Source organism: Filicampus tigris, chromosome 5 (assembly GCF_054856515.1).
Source record: "Filicampus tigris isolate MCC_2025a chromosome 5, RoL_Ftig_1.0, whole genome shotgun sequence".
Lineage (NCBI taxonomy): Eukaryota > Metazoa > Chordata > Actinopteri > Syngnathiformes > Syngnathidae > Filicampus > Filicampus tigris.
The window spans coordinates 25,570,325-25,591,307 of record NC_141221.1 but is presented as its reverse complement, the minus strand read 5'-3'; the positions used below and the strand labels follow the sequence as shown (position 1 = coordinate 25,591,307).

At 40.8% G+C, this 20,983-nt stretch overlaps 1 protein-coding gene across 1 annotated transcript in view; it reads right to left on the bottom strand.

Moving 5' to 3' along the window:
- tncb (tenascin Cb) overlaps positions 1 to 20,579 on the bottom strand; it is a 116,837-nt gene extending 96,258 nt beyond the window's left edge. The window contains exon 1 of the mRNA XM_086030890.1: positions 20,432 to 20,579. The gene's annotated coding sequence lies outside the window, so the exon portion shown is untranslated. The remainder of the gene's footprint in view (positions 1 to 20,431) is intronic.
- Between the last annotated feature and the right edge of the window lie 404 nt (positions 20,580 to 20,983).

The following is a 20,983-nucleotide window of genomic DNA, read 5'->3' as shown; positions in this document are numbered from 1 at the left end:
CAGAGAGTCCGCACCACTTTGGTTCCCAGCAGAAGCTTTTTTTCTTCCTCACTTAGTGTGACGTTGAAGAAGGTGAAGGCTGCTTGGTAGAGTAGCAGCTCATGGATTATTCCAGAGGTACTGGCCCGACTGTAGATGTTGAAGCCAAAACAATGAGGTTTGTTTCGGATGAACTGATGCAGATTTCCTGCTCTGGTGCCTTTGTAAGGAACCATGACCTCATCCACCGACTGCTTGAAAGTAGATGGGATTTCGAGGCGCTGCTTTCGCAACATGTCAAACAGTGAGCGGATCTTGTCGAAACGATCGGGGCTCTCTGCAACTTGCTGGTTGACATTGAAATGGATGAAACGACGTAGCATCTTGAAGCAGTTTCGTGGCATGATTTCTGCAGTCACTGGAAAACGTTATTCCATGGCCCGGTGGTCTTCAAAGGCAGGAAATTCAAAAACTCCCATGAATAGTAACATAGCCAGGAAGTGTTCCACCTCTGCAAATGCTTGTGTTGATTGGATTTCCCATTTGTTGAGCCGAATAGAGATTGGTGTGTTGTGATTTTCAGTCGACAGAAGACGAAATGGCCGCCCCCGGAGATGGCTAAAACGAGTGCATTTTGCTGCTTAACTTATATTCCGCAAACGCAAAATTAATCAGAATGCCGTGTTTCAACTAGTAGGCCTGCTGGGAACATATTCTTGAAAAAAATATGTTTGGGATGACTTCCGCTTTAAGGTCGAAAAATGCACCATATAAGTATAGTGGACCCATGGACACTGCGTGTCCACAGATTCTATGCGGGAAATATACAGCTTGCTTCAGGCGCTGTCAACCCATGCCACGACACTGAGTGGACACATTCAGACATTTTCACTTATTTCCAGGGAAAGGATGTCAGAGCACAATTTTTGTGCCTCTGAAAACCAATGCTGGAAGAACCATGACTGCAGAAAAGCAAGGCTGTAGCCTACTTGTGTCAGTGTGTCAATCAATATTTCTACTGCTCATGCTGAGATTGTAAACAGGGCTTGTAAACCAAAGAACTGCAACTAAATTGGGTATAGCATGAAGCCAGCAGGGGGTTTGCTGAATCCAAATATTTTCAGGAGTTCATGTTGGCAAACTCAGCCTGCGGTGGCTTTGCAGTATTGTGGTGTGAGCCCATTCCCACTGGGCCAAAGCAACATTTAAAAGTATAAACTTGGGCAAACTTTGACCAGATCACACAGAATAGACATGTAAGACATCTTACCCCTCAACAACCATAAATCATTCTGCAGCGTCCCTTAATTGTGTATGTCTGATTGAGATGCAGTTTATACAGAAAATACGGTACAATATTTAGCCTTTTCATCACTCTAAGCCCTTAAGAGTTATGTATCACTGTACTGTGCTTCTTGGGTGATTGACAAGCCCTTCTGTATCGCCACTCATATCGCACGGGTGAGTGGCTCAATCTGTGTCATATGAATAAAGCCTTTACATCGGGATATGGGCTGAGTCCTTGGATTGAATAGATCGAGGCCTGTGGTTTCCTCCTGTGATTTCCACTTCTTTCCCCTTCAACTAGCATATACACAATCAGGCAAGTGCCTGTCGAGAAGTGATACAAAGAGCTCAGTGTGTGAATGTGTAGGTGAAGAAAAGAGTGACATGAACAATGTTTATACAGTAGGTCTGTGTCAAACCAAACACAGACACCAAGACTCCTGGCTTAACAGATGGTGAAAAGACCTCACAATATCACTTTTCTGGAGATTTTTGTCATGTCGCAACACCGGATTTTCAAGTTTCAGTTGGATGCAGGGAATGCCGAGTGATTAGTTGCATTTGAGTCGTTACATAACTAAACCTGGGCAAGCGAAAAATCACCCCCAATTGGGTTTCAGTGTTTACACTATTGAAGAAAGTACAGAAAAATGGTTAAAAGAAACCAAATTACTAGAGAGAGAGAGAGAGAGAGAGAGAATTTATTAGACTACCACCACCTACAGTATTTGTCTCAAAGACGATCCAGTACCACAAAGTGCTTTAACGCAGAGGAAGGAGCGTAACAGTTGAAAGGTACCCTCATCGAGACAATGTTGTAGGTGCCTCGCTAAGCCAAAGAAATAAATTTTAAAAATACAGATGGTCGGGACCAATTTTGGGCTAACCTTTTCCATGCAGCCACAAACGTGTTTCCTCACCAGACACCAGCTGGTTCACTTGAACTTATTGCAAGGCCTGGTTTTGATCCACTTTGACTGAACATAGAAGTCATTTGAGCTCCTGCTAATTCAAAACAGTTTTTGCTCTCTTGCACTTTATCCCTTTTTCTGTCACAAATTCATGTGAGCCCTAAAAACGATCATTTGACGCCAATTGAAAGGATTGGACGGAAGTGTCGGTATTACATTGTTAAGAGCACTGAGCCATGGGCTGATTGAGGGCTTACACACAGACGCTGTGATGACATGTCAACCAGAGCCTGGATTGATCGCACAGCTGCTCCGCCGTGCCGTTCATCTGCACCATCTGTTTAAAGCCCCTATCTCAAGCAATTCTCCATTATTGGGAAAGCATTTTTAAAAGTTAGTGCTGCAGCACATGAAATATTGTCCAATATTGTTTCAATTCTCACCACATGCCAACATGTCGTTTTCTACTCATCCTGAAAACAAGGAAGGTGATGAAAATTTCACCCGACGATGACCTTCTTCGACGCAGAGAGCCTATTTATTTATTTTGCTTTACCTGAAGAACAACTAGTCCGGACAGGTTATACAGACGCATATTGAAGTGATATTTTCCATAGTTTGATTAAAACAACTTTTCTGTGCTGTCGTTGTGTGAATGTTTTGCTAGCAAAGCCAAGGTAAGTGTTTCAGTGAATTAGTCTCCAGAGTACTTATTTAATTATAAGCTATTGCCTCTCTGGGGACCTGATCATATAATGTAATATAGGAAATCCATGAAGCCGCGCCATATGCGGGGTGATATAAAAAATTATTGTGCCATTGGATATTTGAAGCCTTGGAACATCTCAATTAGCTTACACCTTTATCACTGAAATATAAACTGTTATTGTTTATGTGGTCCTTTGGACCTTTGTTGGCTGGATTCACAAATGAATGCTTAAAAAACTGCTGAGATTTTTGGATTGGGATTCAAAGAGGGTATAAAAATGTTGAACTCTTTCAGGAGTTAAGACTATGTGTGCCGTGCTTCTCTGAGTTTTATTACTAAATGTAGGGCCTTGACTCATCATTATCAAATGTACTCTCAAGTGGGAAGGCCTTCTTTTTCCACCAGGAGGTTAAGCACACTGGTACACTTTTATTTACAAGGCCATCATTCTTGGACAACGACCCTCTTACATTTGTAATTTAATCACGCGGAGAAGTGTTGATTCTTGCGGTTTACATTCAAATAACGTTTTGTTGCTAACTGTTCCATTTGCCTGCAGTGAGTTGTGAAAAATGGCTTCTCAATGGAAGTTGTTGCGAAAGGACTGGAAATTAACGGAACTCATCCCTTTGAATTACTTCAAATCCAAATCCTGGAAGAACTTGTGACAGCCGTCTTAACCTGTTTTATCTAGTTTGTATCAGCATTGCTTTTGTTGAGGATGACAAAATTATTTCATTAACAGCCCTTTTTTTCGCAATGATGAGCTCAACGTGGCCCTTTAATGACTAAAATATGATGTGACGTACACGGGTTTTCGTTGACGAGACGAGACTGGACGAAATTATTAGTGTGTGGTCTGTCAGACGTTCAAAATACCTGACCGGAATCGTTTGGATTTTAGAATGTCGGTGCTAAGTTTTGAGTCCTTATTAGCCGCAAGGGAAGTAGCATGAACAAAGTAAGACGGATTAAAAAATATGCGCGCACGACACACAACCCTTCCTGCCGCCGGTAACCGAAGCTGCGTTGCAAATGCACGTCAGCGCCTGCAGTTGCTATGGTCCTTTTATGCTCTGTCCTTTATTATGTCATATAGACCTGATGTCTTAACAGTTTATAAGCTGAGTTATTCCGCGACACGAGTGAGGATACAAACTCTCTTCAAGTTCATCTCTCTGTAGTTACCCTGTAGTTTCGTTGATAGAGACTTTTTACTTAGCGTCCATGTCATATGTCTGCGTATGGGTCCAAATTCTGATCCTCACACGTTCCAACCCTTTGAGTAATTCATAGTAACGTTCACAAACATTAAAAAGTTCATGAAATTAAAGAACAGAGAAGTTCTCGCAATGTGTCCAAAAATAATTCTTTTTTTTAAGGCTAACAATCGGAATCAAGAATCGTTAGAAACCGGAATTGAATCAAAAAAACGAAATTGCAACCGGCCAAATTCAAATGATGCCCAAGCAGAAATGCATTGTAGACAGCGGTAACAGTAAATGCGGCCCACAAACTAGGTGGAAATAAAGCCACAACAATTGCCAAGGAAAATGTTTTGGTTCTCGGCTTATTTTAGAGTAATGAGCATTTATTCCACTGTTACCACTTTATCTGTGTGAAATGTAGATCAGAAAGTATTTGTTATCTGGTGGAAACCTGTAGGTCTATTTTGAACAAAAATTGAGTAAAACTAGACTAAAACCTTTTTGACTGTTAGTCGACTAAAACTATCATCAATAGGAATGACTCAAATGTGACTAAAACTAATAAACATTTTTTCCCAAGACTAAGACCAAATCTAAAATGCCTGCCAAAAACAACACTGGTTTGTATGTCATTTTAATTGTGTTGAAACCAACTTTTTGCAGCCTCTTGGCCAGTACACCCTTGAAAAAGAGGATTTTAACCAATCAATAGGACATTCCTGCTTAAATAAGGTTAAATAAAATAACAATAATAAAAGGTAGAGCTAAATTTACCTAATAATTTTCTCAGTTTGAACTCTTTCCCTGCAAGTAAAAAATGAGATCAGAGGCAAAAGCAAGAAAAAAAAAAGAAAAGCACAATTAACAACCATTAAACATTTATGACAGAAAGTTCAATAAAAGAAACACACATGCATCCATCCATCCATCCTCTCTAATACTTTAGCCTCACTAAGGTTGAGAGTGGGCTGGAGCCTATCCCAGAGAGGCGGGGTACTCCCTGAACAGGTTGACAGATAAACAACCATACACACCGATGGACAATTTAGAGTCTTCACTTAACCTACTATGTTTTGGGAATGTGGGAGTAAAACTGGAGTACGAGGAGAAAACATACACAGGCACGGAGTTAACATCCAAACTCCACACAGGAAGGCCAGAGCCCATATTTGAACCCTCTGAAATGTGAGGCGGATACGCTAACCTGTTGGCCACCATGCCGCTACCAGAAAAGTATGGATGTAACGATAATGGCGATATCACGCTATCGCAATATTACCGTGATATCGTCACATTTGTGCAGTTCCAGCACCCTCTGGTGGTTAGGTTATTAGTGCAGTTTAATTGGAATTAGAAATGTTGTGGCCACCTACTTTTGAGACCCAGGCCAGATAAAGGGGACCATATCGCAAAAAGAGAAAACCTGGTCTGTACAAAAGTATATTCTAACTAGGCATACTGCAGCGGTGATCGCTCCCATAAATCAGTCATACCAGCAAATGTTTTTCAACATGAGTTCAAAATGTGTTCATTTTATAATACGACACAATACGATACAATTTTATTTATATAGCGCATTTCATAACAGCCTGGGCTGTAACAAAGCACTTTACAATACAATAAATAAAACAAAAACAATAAAAGGCTGTGGTACATGTATTAATACATATAGACATAAATAATATATAAGATATAAATAAATAAAGCCAATAAATTGACATAAAACACCATATACAATTGACACCGGAAAAGAGCCGAAAATTTCAGGTCTGATCAAAAGCCAGAGAAAAGAAGTGTGTCTTCAACTGGGTTTTAAAAATGAGAGGGGGCTTGCCTAACAACCAATGGGAGGTCATTCCAGAGGGAAGGACCAGCGACAGAAAAGGCTCGATCCCCTCTGAGGCTCCGCTTGGTCCTCGGCACCTCGAGCAGCGCCTGGTCCGCAGACCTGAAGGTGCTGACATAGACCATGTGACTTTGTGCCGCTGAGCCAATGGGAGCACATGGCAATAAAATGTCTGGCCAATCCTATTTGACACTGCTGTTATGTACAAAAACACAATACTGTGTTTTCTTTCCAAACAATTCCATGAGATTTATGCAGTATTGTGAGCTTTTTTTTAAATCGCCAACCTCAATATTGCGATCATTTTCATATTGTGTGATTCATATCATGTTAATATCGCAGCGTGACGTTTGGATATCGTTACATCCCTGCTGAAATGTACAAAACTATTATTAGTAAAACAGAACTTCCTGGTTGAATGTATAACCATTACAATAGGTCTGACATTACTGAGTCCAAACAAATGATTCTTTATTACCCTGGAAATATAACAAACCTCGGTTCCATACATCTCAAGGATGTCTGATTCCCTTTTTCACCTTCATTTTTTTTTTCCAGTTCTTAAACCCGATGTTAATATGACTTGTATTTAACTACAATGATACTTTGTCCATCTGATTTTGACCTGAACGTATCAATCAGACTCGGTTCATCTGATCATAACATTCTGTTCATTAGCCAAGGATGTCAGCCTTTGTTAAAGTGACAGTGATCGCCTTTCCTTCTGTTGTGTGTCATCACCGGTGTGTGCATGTTGTCCCTGTGATTACACGGGTTCTTTACGGATACTCTGGCTTCCTCACATATCCCTAAAAACAGCATTTTCGGTAAATTGAAGAGTCAAATTGTATGGTTGGTTGCCTAAAATTCTGTGACTGACAGGGTGGACTCATCCTCTCACCAGTAAGTTTGGATAGGTGTGAGAGGTATAATACAGTATAGTATACTATACATTGTGACCGACAGGAAACTTTTCTGGGGTGTACGTTACACGTTGATGCCTTTAGTAATCGTCAGTTGTTGTGCTGTAGAATTTATGATCATTCACTCCAGTAACTGCTTTTAGTAAGTGATACCTCCTCAGAGTGTGGAGACGTACCAGTAGCAGATCCTACCGTGAAAGCAAATGCAGTCCATCAACACCCAAGCTTTAGACGAGGTCTGTCTTGAGGGGTGCCGTAAATCATATTTATGAGAACCTGAGGTCAGAATGTAGATAATAGGGTCTATGGCAATGAAACACACACTGCCTTATATTACATGAAGACCTGCATGAAAAATGTTTTCCACCAACAGAAGCGGTGTGTATCTATGAATTTAGTTTTGGATCAAATTTAACCTACACTAATACAATCATGATAGATTTGAATTTGGACTCTGGTGAGGCATGCAGTTACACCCTAAAAACGGATTAGTTAAAAAAAACAAAAAAAGTTGGTTAGGCTGATATTGATTACATTAACCAATAGATTGGTCTGAATTTGACCAATCAGGCTGGTTATGGGACTATCAATTTTACTGGCTAGCCAAACAACCAATGTAATTGGTTACAGAGAGTACACTTCACTAGCCCAAGTGTTTAGCTGTAGTTAGTGGGTAGTAGAACAAGTACATTAATTAACAACTATTTAATTTTAATTCATATATTTTTAATGAATGAATTTAATTGAATTAAATAATTAACTCTTGACAGTAACCAGGGAAGAAGATACTGCACTTCACACACTGTATTTTTGAATTGCACTTAGGTATGTAACGATTCACTCAAGCGATTCATTCGATTTGGTTGTCGATTTTCAATTCCCAATTTTTGATTTGATTCGATTTTTTAGAAATTGCTACCATGCTTGTCTTTTCTGTGCAATAGTGTGGTTCTGCAGTCATCCACAAACCCAATATGCAATGATGTTTGGCGCAAAAGCATAATTTGAGCTACACATTTCAAATGTGCTATGCATCTGGAATGAAAAAACATTTCAGGACATCATTTTCTAGATGTATTTAATCGACTCGATTTTCAATGAATTGAATCAATTAATCGTGGTGAATTGATTTTAAATGGATTTTCGATCAATCGTTACATCCCTAATTGTACTGTATTATTGTTGAAATTAAAAAAATAAACTGCACTCCAGTTATACCCTTGGTTGTAACATTTCCTTTCATATAAATTCTTGGCGGCACGGTTTTCAACTGGTTAGCACCTGCGCCTGATAGTACGGAGGTCCAGGGTTCAAATCTGGGCTCTGCCTCTCAGGTGTGGAGTTTGCATTTTCTCCCTGTGCCTTCTCTGGGTACACCGTTTTCCTCCCACATTCCAAAAATATGCATGGCAGGTTCATTGAACACTTGAAATTGTCCTTAATTGAGTGCTACTGGCTGTTTGTATACTGTATGTGTGCCTTGTGACTGTATTTTTTTTTTGGGGGGGGGGGGGGTTAGTTCAGGGCAGCAAAGTTTTTAGGGTGTAGGGATGAAACATTAATGCCTGCATTCTTTTCAATATCAGCAGCACATTTTTTCCCCAAATGTTTATCAGTCTAGTTAAAAAACATTTCAAGTTTTGAAAATGGGCATGTATAATCCCTATTTTCTTTATGCTGTACATGGCCTCACCTGTTACACCAATTACAAGCAGTTCATTAGGATAATGACATCAGTTTATGAAGGCTCGCTACTGCATTTTAGCTATAGTAAAATAAACAACACTATCTGTTTGGATAATGGAAGAAATGCCAGAGTGAATGTACTGACAACAAGCAGCAGGCAGGCTGGCAGATTGCTCTGACACACTGGGCCACTGGGATGGCAGGGTACCATATGACCTTCAACACATCATCATTTGGCCATTAACCAGGCTGGGAGGAAGAAGAGCGGCATTTTAACTGCTACTTAGTGAAGGTGCACTGGAGAGCCAATGTTGTTTCACTTTCACCACTGAGTGTAACCCATGGTTGTAATTCTTTTATGGAAACCAACAACAACAAAGAAGAATATTTGCCAACTGAAAAATCGGTAAGCGAATGGCTATGAAATAAATAAATAAATACATAAATAAATCAGTCTGTATTCTGGAGTTGGATGAAACTTGGTTTGGCAGTATAGATTCTCAAATTTTGCTCCATTTACATTGGATTTGACAGAGATCTTTAAACAACAAAAATCCCATTTCCAAAAAAAACCCAAGAATATTTACCGATGATAAAAAAAAAGAGAAATACATCTATAATTAACTAGTATTTACTATACGAATATTTTTAACCTACACTCTGCTGTGCATTTCTGCTGCACGGCACAGAGAGAAGCACACAAATGCAAGAACACAAATGTAAGAAAAGATGTCGGGAGAGATGCGATACCCATCTTGCATCTCTGCACCGGCTCACATTAATGTCTTTTTGTCAACAGCTTGTAAGGACCAAAGACCAAGTCCTCTCAGATGAAGTAGATGAAGAACTGCTGCCGCAATTTTGAAAAGAAACCAACAAAACTTGCATCTACTCAAAAATAAATTACATCTACTCTATTCTCTATGATTGAAATGTTACCCGCAAAATGTATTATACAATTGAAAACATCATGACTGCACGTCAGGGATCACCAGAGACAAAAATAGAAAACAAACTCTACGAAATCTTTAAACTCTTGACTGACTGATAAAAAACATGTTGCGATTTAAGATGAGTGTGATTCTCTGGCATGATGCGTAGCACATACCCCAAAAGTGTTGCCCTGAAAAAGACCATTATAAGGCTATAGATCTAATTTGAACAGTAAACGCATCTCTTCACAAGTGTGACACTCAGCAGCCGGGAAGTGCTGTTCTAGCGTGACGGCACTCTGAATAATGCAGCCATTTGTTCTGTGTGAATGAGAAGGAGTTGGCACCACTTTAGTTCTACTGGCAAACTATCCCGAGGCAGAGTGCCACCTTCTCTTAGGGGAGCAAAAAGGGCGGAAAAAGTGATGTGAAACAGAGTCTTCCTTCAGAGAAATACAAGAGAAAGGAGGTAAGGAGAATGTGTTCATTCCAGCAGTCTTCGGGTTCCAGGATTTGCTGACAGGTAAAACAAAAAAAAAACTTTAAAAGTTGGATTGGAACTAAGGGCAGGCTGAAGCTGTGGTGTGGTCAGCTCCTTCGATTAAAAGCACGCCCGAGTAGGAAAAATGGTCAAAGAGAAGAATGGCACAGTGTTTTTTTTTTTTTAATACAATCTTTTTTTTTTCCGCTTACTAATACTAAAATAAAGGCTAACAGCAAATAACTGCTGTAAGTTAAAGTTTCATTTATGCCCAGTCCAGCAGGAGCTGGAGGCCAAAGAGGTTCTGCCAGCTCCCACTGCCAAAATGCCAGCAAGCAAAAACGCTTGGATGCTTCACGATTAGGTTGAGATTATGGGTCACACAAGGCTGGGCTTAGCCTGGAAGGACTTCTTGACTTTCTTGAGAGGAAATCCCTTTTTAGTGCAAATCATGGAAAAATGTTGCTACTCCCAGGCCAGTATTGACAAAGACTGGGAGACTACTGGTCTCCTAACTAAGTCACTAGATCAAGTCAAGCGAGAGGTAGGAAGCAAGAGATGGCTTAATGCAGTGCCCGACGACCACTGATACACACACACAAACGCGCGCCCATGCACAACCCCCCCCCCACACACACACAACAGGAGATCTTGTGAGGAGGTGGTACAGAAAACTATGAGGGGAAATCGTTGCTCAACTCAACCCCCTTTGGCTAATTTAAAACATCTGCACTCAGTGATGTGCAATGCATGACACACTCTGGCCAACTTTGGGTAGCGGAACAGTCCTTGATGTGACTACACGATTAGTTATGTTAAAGTAGTTTTGAAAAATTTCAGTATTAAAAGAGTATATGACAATTCCCACATATCTCGCAATTATGCCGCCTAAGGGCAGCATAGGGACACCACAGAAATCTGCTTCAACTCTTAGGACGTGATTTGAGGCAATGGCCATGGCATCACTGAAGCAACTTTGGGGTTTTATTTTTGAACCGATTTTTCTTCTTCTTTAAAGAGAAAGTCAACGTGAACATATTTTTTTCAAGAATATGTTCTATGCAAGCCCGCTAGTTGAAACAGGGCATTCTGATAAATATTGCGTTTGTGAAATAAGTGTTAATCCACTCGTTTTTAGCCATCTCGGGGGCGGCCATTTTGTCACTTCCGTTGACTGAAAATGACATCACAACTGCTCACAATGACCAATCACGGCTCAGATTCAGAAAACAGGTCAGCCGTGATTGGTCATTGTGAGCGGTTGTGATTTTCAGTCGACAGAAGACAAAATGGCCGCCCCCAGAGATGGCTAAAAACAGGTGGATTTTGCTGCTTAATTTATATTCTACAAACGCAAAATCAACCGGAATGCCGTGTTTCAACTCGTGGGCCTGCTGGGAACATATTCTTGAAAAAAAATATGTTTGGGGTGACTTCCGCTTTTAAAAAAAAAATCCTCTAAAATCCTCCATTAGGTCAACAAATGTAAATGCTGCGTTCTGTTTTTGGTGTACATGAGAGGTTGTGTTATATCCAGCAGCAGTTATATCCAAACATGCACACTAAATCCTGTTGTGTGTCCAAAAACATTTATACACATGTCATTTTTGTGCAAGGGTTCACAACAATGCTACCACTTGAAGATTTAAATTCGCTCAAGGAAAATGTTCACCAGTTACAGTTAAAACGAGACATGCCCTCTGTTTTGACAGCCATAACAGAGAGCTAAGCTGTTATCAGGTCATGCTGCGAAGTTTCATGTTCATGTCGTTAGAGTTGAGTCATCCATTGGTTTGCAAAGTGCTTTAATGATTTTAGTTTTGGGTTATTAGGTCTCACAGAGTCAAAAGGGCTTTCTTCACTAACCTTGAAGTCTGCCAACACAAACGTTTGTCATAGTCATTTGTGGCTATGGAAGATTTTTGTTATATCCTGGAAAATACTAAAACTTCCACTAATGGTGTAACCAGAAATGTTTGCATCATGGGATAAGCAGAATTTGCTTGGAGCGTGACCCCAAAAACTCTTTGGATTCGACTGCGGCGGTAAGTATCATATTATACTACAGTATACTGTGTTAATTACAGTGATCCATTATATGCTTATGTGCAAAACCAGAATAATACAGTGACAGTGTCGCTCCTCTCGATGAACGTCATTACTCCATCAGCCTTCAGTTTTACCAGGAGCCTGACTGAGATCAAAGCTGGGTTGATGGAAAGCAGATCTTAGAACTTGTATACTGTATCCTCTAAAGACGTGAGCATATGCGTGCTGTCTGCCGAGCCAATCTCGTCCCCCCCAAGGCCACCAAGTGGAGCAGTGCTCGGAGGCACGCAAAGGTAACGTTTGTGTGGAAAGGCGCTCTCCAATCAATTGTCTGCGAGGGCCTGGCACTGCTGAATGGCCACGGTTTCCTCTGCCTCAAGCTATTTCCCAAGCTTTGTTGTGCCCGTTATCTTTGGTTGCAGATAATCCTGTATTTGCTGCATGGATCGCAGCTGCTTCGCCAGAAGTCTACCACCGGCTCGGTACGCATGTTAAACTCATTACATATTCAAAAGGAAACTAAATCTCCTGCATATCTCATTGCTGGAGGGGCGTGCGCATGAGCGCTTGCCCATGTGTGTGTGTACGTGAGAGTGAGTTTTGGTCTACTCGATTTTCAACCCACGTTTCATCTTCCGCTGTTTCCTTACTTCATGGATCATGGAAAAAAGATTGACCCCAAACTTTTTGGGGGTATGTTTATTGTTGACTGGATAGCTGTAACATAGCAACACAAATAGGAATATACAGATGTGTCTGTTGCCCTTGGAAACACTGTAGACATTGTATTAGATGTGAAAAAAATATGAGGTGTGTCATGAAAGATCCAGGATTGGCGTCACACAAGATATATTTCATTTCAAAACTACAATTTCTTCCTTTCCAAGTAATCCTCCTGGAGTCTAAAACACTTTCTCAGCCTTCTCTGCCATGCCTTGATGCACTCCTGGAAGGATTCTTGCAGAATCCTCTGCTTCTCCCTTGTTACGGCCATCTTGATGTCACCCACTTCTTCAAATGCAGTCCCCTGTAATGACCCCCTTGAGCTTGGGAAAGAGGAAAAAAAAAATCATACCGAGCAAGGTTGGGTGAGTAGGGAGATTTTCTTCGCAGCCGGGAACTGTCAGATGCTCAGGGCATTGTGAGCAGATTAAAATTAGATTAGAATTACTTTATTATCATTGTACAAGTACAACGAAATTGAGATGTGCAGTCGTCCGCAAGGTGCCAACAATTAAAGAATAAAAACAATACAGACAATTAAAATAATAAAACCTCCAAAAAAACAGCGATAAATAAAATACGACGAACACACGACTTGTAAACAATATTAAAAGGCACCCTGTATTTGTTGCAGCTTTTTTATGCAGGACACGCCCAATCATCATTTAGCGCCTAAATGGCATTCGCGTAAAAGCCATTCCTGAGTCTGCATGTTCTCGTTTTGAGTGTCCTAAGGCGTCTGCCAGAAGGTAGATGCTCAAAAAGTGCATGCGCTGGGTGGGAAGAATCCCTGAGGATTTGTTTGGCCCTCTTAAGACAGTGCTGGTGATAGACATCGTCCAAGGAAGGAAGGGAGCAGCCGATGATCTTCTGGGCTATCACGACAAGTGTTGTCATGGTGAAGCAGAGAGTTGTCCTGCCACAAATGTCGCCCTTATTCGTGCACTGAAAGAAGCAAAGGTGGCAGGATCTCTTCGTCGATGTGCCAGTTGATCATCTCGCCTAGATTGAAAGGCAAAACTTGCAGTTTGTTGTTTGGGTTTTCTATACAGTATATCTGTAGTGTGACGAGTCCTGGAACCTTTCAGACATGCCACCATAAAGGCCATATCCCACTTCGGGGTGAACGTGTGAGTGTTTGCGAAGGTATCATATGTTGCATTCTCGTCAGGGTCAGTTTTCTTTTTTTTTTTCATGATGAAAACATTTGCTACCTTGGCGAACACCCGCGAAGCTTTGCCCGCCAGTGGGATACCGCTAAGGAGATAACTGACAGGGGTCCCCCAATCCGCTCTGAGATGCTGGTTGACTTCCAGTTTGTTGTAATTTCATTTAAACATTCAATTAGTATCAACAGTAATAGCAATAACAGCTTTAAACGTGCCCCCAGTGGTGGCAAATTGAAACACACTTATTCTCAACCCTTTTTGTGTGCATGGTTATGATCTTTATTGAACTATGTGGCCTCTTTTTCGTCGACAGTGCACGTGCGCCGGGGCGTAAAAACTGGTAAAAAAAAAAAGCCTCATTTAACATGTTTGGGAATTTGGCGAAACACGCTACACCATGCTGGGCTTTCCGGCGGACCAAGAGTGTTTTCTTTTACATGCCCCTGGAGCACCTGTCAATTTGGTGGCTGAAAGAAGACTAAATTGGACCAGCTGAAAGGAGGTCTAAGTTGTGGTGCAGGTGGTATAACACGATTATAGGTGAATTTGATGGAGGTGCAGGCAGACAGAATCTGAGCTGGATATGTGTCTTGGACGCCGTCGTATTTCATTCATAAAAATAACAAGAGTGTGCATCGAACCCTCTGAACCATTGTAAAAATCAATCAACTTTATCTAATTATTTTTATGTGACCTATTTTTAAAATCACCCTCCTTGGCTGCAGCACAGCTATGGTGGTTTCAAACACTTACAAGATGTTGCAAGGGGGTCTCCAAGTTTCCACTTCACAGCAGTGATTTGTGATTGCCCTGGACAATATTACATCCTCCACCCATGGAGGACTGTTTGCAGTTCTTCATTCACAGCAAAGTAAGTTTCTAAAGTTCTGCAAAAGACCGCCATGTGTGGAGCTTCAATCTTCTGCATGGACTCTAGCAGATTCACTTCTGTTTTCGCCAAGCCTCTCCTGTGCTGAATTTAAAGGGAATGAGAAGAGCTGCATCCATTTGCCGCGAAGCAAGTTGGCTGTGTTCACTCCCACAACGGTGCAAACACCTGTTTTTTTCTGCGCGCATCTGCGGAAATACCAAAAGAAATAAAACTCCAACCATGTGCGCAGTTAGACCGTGCTTAGCACTAGACTTGCGCTGGGTACGAAAATAGGGTCCATTATCTTTTACCAAAATCAAGCAGTTTTACAGTGGTTTCTCTTGGTTAGTACTACTGAGTACTAACTTCATGAGTACTTTTAATACGTTCAAAGGCCTCCACTACTTAAAGTGGAAGTCACCGCAAATATATTTTTTTCAAGAATATGTTCCCAGCAGGCCCACTAGTTGAAAAAGGTCCTTCTGATAAATATTGCGTTTGTGGAATAAGTGTTAATCCACTCATTTTTAGCCATCTCTGGGGGTGGCCATTTTGTCTTCTGTCGACTGAAAATTACATCACAACTACTCACAACGAAAAATCACGGTTCAGATTCAGAAACAAGGTCAGCCGTGATTGGTCGTTGTGAGCAGTTGTGATGTCATTTTCAGTCGACAGAAGACAAAATGGCCGCTCCCAGAGATGGCTAAAAACGAGCGCATTTTGCTGCTTAACTAATTTTCCACAAACGCAAAATTCATCAGAATGCTGTGTTTCAACTAGTGGGCCTGCTGGGAATATATTCTTGAAAAAAATGTGTTTGGGTTGACTTCCACTTTAAGGAGGCTAAACATCCCCAAAACATAATAAATCCTACCCCATTCTCAACTATAAGTAGGATGTTCATTAACATAAAACTGGCGTACATTGAACCAAAAAAAACGCTATATTCTTAAAAATAGTTTGGTTTGCTCTGTCCACAGTAGCAGAACTGTGGTTTCTTCAGATACTTTTAGGCAAATATTATGGGTGCCAATAATGCTGGCCAAAACTGCATGTATTCACCATTAATTAAGATGATGTGTGGATGAGTGATGCATGTGTGTGAGGATTTCATATTCTTAAAATGTGCCAGGGAGGTGTGTCTTTCCACATTAGCCAGCTATGCTCTTAAGCAGAGCAGTGCATCTACTATTTTGGGTTTGTTCATGATGTCATATTATTGTTGCTTTAGTCACTTCATTGCAATGACCTGCCAGGAAAGAGACATATGACACAATAAGTTCTCTTTGTGAGTTCTGTCGGGCTAATCACATTATTCTTGATTTCCGCAAATAGTACCCATCTGTGGTGGCACAAAAATCCAAGAAAGCCATAGAAAAGGCATAATACTTGTGTTGACTCAATCTTGTAGATGGTGATGCTATAGTTTATCCAACCGTAACATGACAGGTGAGGCATTTAAAAGGTTTGTGAAAAATATACAGCTGTAGACCACATAAAGACAACAGTTACAGTATGTACTGTATTTATTAGTAGCGTACCATCCGGGCATTCAAGCAGGCCTAAATATTGTAAAAAGCACAGACGTGCATTTAAAACTTTGTATAAATTTGAAAAATATTGTATATGTTTCTTTCCAACAGTCTTTTATCTTCATTCAATATTATGTGTCTTGGCGCTGCCAAAGTCTTGCTTAAAGTCGCTTGTGGGTTATCATTATTATTCTTTTCTTTCAAAATTCGATTTCAGCTTCTATGTCTTGCTACAGTAAATCAGCGTAAACTTCCAAGGCCTTCAGACGCAGAATTGCAGGTGCCGTGCCACAGGAATGTTTTTTTAAGAATCGGAACCAATCAGATGTCAGATTCACTAAAGAAGAGCCTGCATGCTTCCCTTCTGGGTAGGTCAGCACTTTTGCATCGGCTGATTGGTTCATAGCCACTTGTGTGGGATTTGTTCAGATAACACACTTTGCTAACGCCCATGGTAGTTAGCAAAGTGTGTTATCTGAACAAACAAAATTTACAAAAATGGGAAGGTGAATTCCTGCTAAATACGCCATCTAATTATACTAAAATCATCTGTTTTGAAAAAAAGTACAAATCTGAGGCTCTGTGAAAACTAACCACATTTTTCAAATCACAAGGCACACTTAAAATGTAATCTTCTCAAAAATGCGCTTTGTAATCCAGATCGCCATATATATGGATGGATGTCAACTTTCAGTTTGTCATCTTTAATTCAAATTCCTGTGTATTATGTTAGCATTTTCAGTTAGCATTTCAGTTAGCATTTTCAGCATCTAATTGCTAATAGGCGTCTGTTTTTGTCATACCGGAACTAGAACTATTTCCTACTTTCGTGTTTAAAGGCCCAGATACACCAATCCGACGTCGTAAATTGGTAAGTGTCGGGGCATCAGATCGACAGTCGGCCCGACGCCACATGCGGTAAGCGTCGGTCCTAGTTGGCCAACGTCGGATTGGTTTATCTAGGCCTTAAGAAACTTGGGAAATGTAGTCCTACTAGTCTAAAGCTATTTCTAGCGGTGTGTATTCCAATGTTATAATGTGAGAAAGCATCATTGCGGTCCGTGGGACCCAGAGGTAAACAAAGTTAAATTCCTTCCTATTTACTTTAACATTCATGTTTGCGTTCTCATGTTCATCTAATCGCTAGCAGGCGTTTTTGTCATACAAAACTTTAGAACTACTTCCTGATTCCGTGTCTAAGAATCATAGAAAATGTAGTCCTACTAGTGCTGTGGTCACCGGTTAGACACAACAAAAGATGAGGTTTTCTGTTGGCATATTTCCAATGTCATAATGTGGGACCAGACCGGCACGAGGTAAACGACACAGCCACCTTCTAGAAGCTGCCGGGCAGAGCAAAAAAGGTTAGATGATGGTGAGTGCATTGACTTGTTTACAGCTGGTGAACTGTCAATCAAGATAGCATTTAGCATTAGCCAAAGTAATAACGCAACCACCAGTCACCAGATAGACTCGCAATGTTCTAACTTTTTTTTCCCCCCATTTTTTTCCCTTCCTCTTCCCCGCTGGAAGTGATGCCCATATAGTTGCACGGTGAACAAAAGCAAGTGAGAAATGCAGCACTATACTTGATATTTTGTGAGCTTAGCATAATGCCGCTAAATCTATTCAATTAGAAAAAGCTAATAAACCTTTTTTATAGAAATCATGCGCCTTACAACCCAGAGCGCCTTTTAAAACACGTTCATTAATATTGAGCTAATATGATGCACCAAACAGTCCACAAAATAAGGTAATAATTTAGGCTCACTGAAAAAATGTTCATGTTGTTATACTATACAAATGTGACCGTGAGCAACATATTACTAAAATAAGTATTTGAGTATATTCAGCGACTCAAGAGCTGGTAAATCTGTGAAACCACCGAAACAACAATGCGATATCACATTTGATTATCGTAGCATATGACATGTATGGTCACTCACAGGCTACATGTTGTTTATCTAATTATATCCCCATTGAGTACATAAAGCTCCAGCTCGGTTTATAATACAGTCGACTGACACGTGCTAAGTGGTATGTAGAGCTAAGTGTTTCTGTTGCTAATCTAATGCGCTTGTTTGCATGAATGGTTCAGCCGGTGTCTGTTGATCTAACATCAAGTCTTCACCTCCACACCCCCCCTAATCCTGTCCCCAGACAGACTGATGCCAGATCAGCTGACTTCAGGCTGGAGGGACCCCTGTCTCAACAAAAACAGTAATGCTGCTCACTAGTTAATGGATCATCCCCCATAAGTTACAGCTCTAAAATTCATTTGTGAATGTGTGTCATGGTACTTTTCAGCTATACCTTCGCATCATCAAGCAAAATTATGTGCTGGAAATGAATTCAGCTGTATCCGGTCTCTGATCAAAAGTAGTATAGCATTGAATATGGTCTCTAAATAAATGAATTGCATTAAATGTTCATTCGCCGTTCAGTTGTTATAAGGTGCATCAGGTTCCTTGGCGACTTGCCCTTGCACAAATGATCAGAAAAATCAACCCACAACTTAGGTACGGTTCAACATATTATACTTCCCCAAAAAAATCCATCATCTGAATGGAATTCGTATGTGTCGTCATCATCATACACAGAATTGGAGCCGCCGATCAAGAAACTCCAAACAAGGATTTATAGAGTACTTTCCTCAGGGCGGATTTGATTTGAAGGTTTTAAGGTTCTTTGGTGAGGGTTACTGTATTCTTTGCAACCAGTGCCTTTAGTACATGATAAAACTCCCAACTTGAAAATAAATTCAAAAGTAAGAATAAAACTGGGGGGGAAAAGGAAAAATAAGTATCATCCTTAATCCCACATCACTACCATCTGAATTGGCTCTAAGATCACGGTGTTTGAACATGGGAATATTCCACTGATATTCAAGCATCTTCACAACACCAACACACAAAGCGCTCTATAACATAAGATCAATTTCACCTCTTGACCTTTGGTATTTACAGGTGCTTAATGGAAACGGAGAGATGCCGAGACACTGTGTTGGCTCAAGAAAAAAGATTGCGTGATCAGAATGAAATTATGTCTGGCGCCACATTGCTTGAGAGAAAGCCATTACCACAACACTTCATCTAGTCACAATGTGTTTTTCCTATTGCTATTTTGATCATTCACCAATATTTCCAAGCACTTGAAATCATAAAGGTTGCACATTTACCGTTTCTACTTTCCACTTGTATAATCTTGACATGGAACACTTTATCATCTATTGTTTCTTCCGCCGAGTATTGAAATAGGTCAAAACCAAAGTGTTTTTTCACACATCCACGGGATTCACTGACACTCCTGTGCATGCTCAGAATCTCTATCAGGTACTCCTCGAAACTGCCCGCCCCCCTTTTGCCCCTAGTTCAATATCAGCTCAACTCCCTCAACACATCATCCTTCTGCCACCCCCACATTGTACATCATTCATTGTCCTATTACAATCTCGACAAATCTATAAAGCAGCTCTTGGGGATCAATTTCTGTTCAGCAAACTCACAAAGCAAGACATTCTGATGCGAATGCCGGTTGGAGCTACAAAAATAGTCTGCATCTGTTACGGCTGCTCAGCGCAAGTCAGCCACAAGTAAGGGGGTCCAGAGAGGCTTTGATCACACTACAAAGTCTTTTATAAATGCACTTGGGTCAATAGAAGGCAAACTTGGATCGATGGTGCGCCTGAATCAACAACCTTGAGGGTTTGTCAACTTGATTAGATTCAGAGGAAAGTGGGTTGATGAGTAAACATGACAGCATCAATATTACATGAGACTGAGCATCCAACGATTTCTTCCTTTAATGTCTGTAAGAGATCTGGGTCGAATCCTCTTAACACTGCGTGAAAACCTCATTTTTTTTCATGGATTAAACTACATTGAGAATCAGCATACAAAACGTAGAAAGTGTCAAGCACAAATGAGACAAAGTATTCTGGAAAGGAAAAGCAAAGAAAATGCATTGTGCACTTCTAGTTAAAACAACCACCCTCTCCCTGTGAACAGTGTTATCAAATCATAAAAGGAAAAATATCAACTTCATATTTAAGTCACAAATGAGCAGTTCCCGACAAAACACTGCAAACGATTGATCCCGAAAGTGAAGCAAGAAGATGTCTACCTTGTTTATAGGGAGTCAGGGCACTCCAGTGGCATAGTCAGCGCTGCAGCTGAAGGCTTCTTGTGTTTCCCCAGAGAACCGAAGCAGATGTCAGCGCGGACACCTGCTCTGGCTCAGACTCCTTCAATGCTGCCTGCTTGGCCCGGGTGTCGGGGGTCGCTGCCCTGCCCCAAATTATACCCATCTCTCAGCCCCCTCACATGCTATTGTCTTAAGCACCGCAGCGGATTTATGCACTCATTAATACTTTTCCACACGTTTCTCAGCTGTTGCACCATCATGTCATTACATGGCATTGGGAATTAAAGCTGCTGACTTTAGTGCATAGACATTCCTTAAGCGTTTTGGAAAGAATAAAAAAAAAAATTGACTATGATAGCTTTGATAGAAGAAATTAAATTAGTGATAAGCATGAAAAAAAAATCTAAGGAGCTTACAGTCTCTTACCAAGGGACTACACCCAGGCTGGAAGGGGGTGTGCGCGTGTGCTGGTGGTGGCTGGCCATCTGTTTGGGATGTTTAACAGTGGGCTCGCATCAACGCCTATGATTG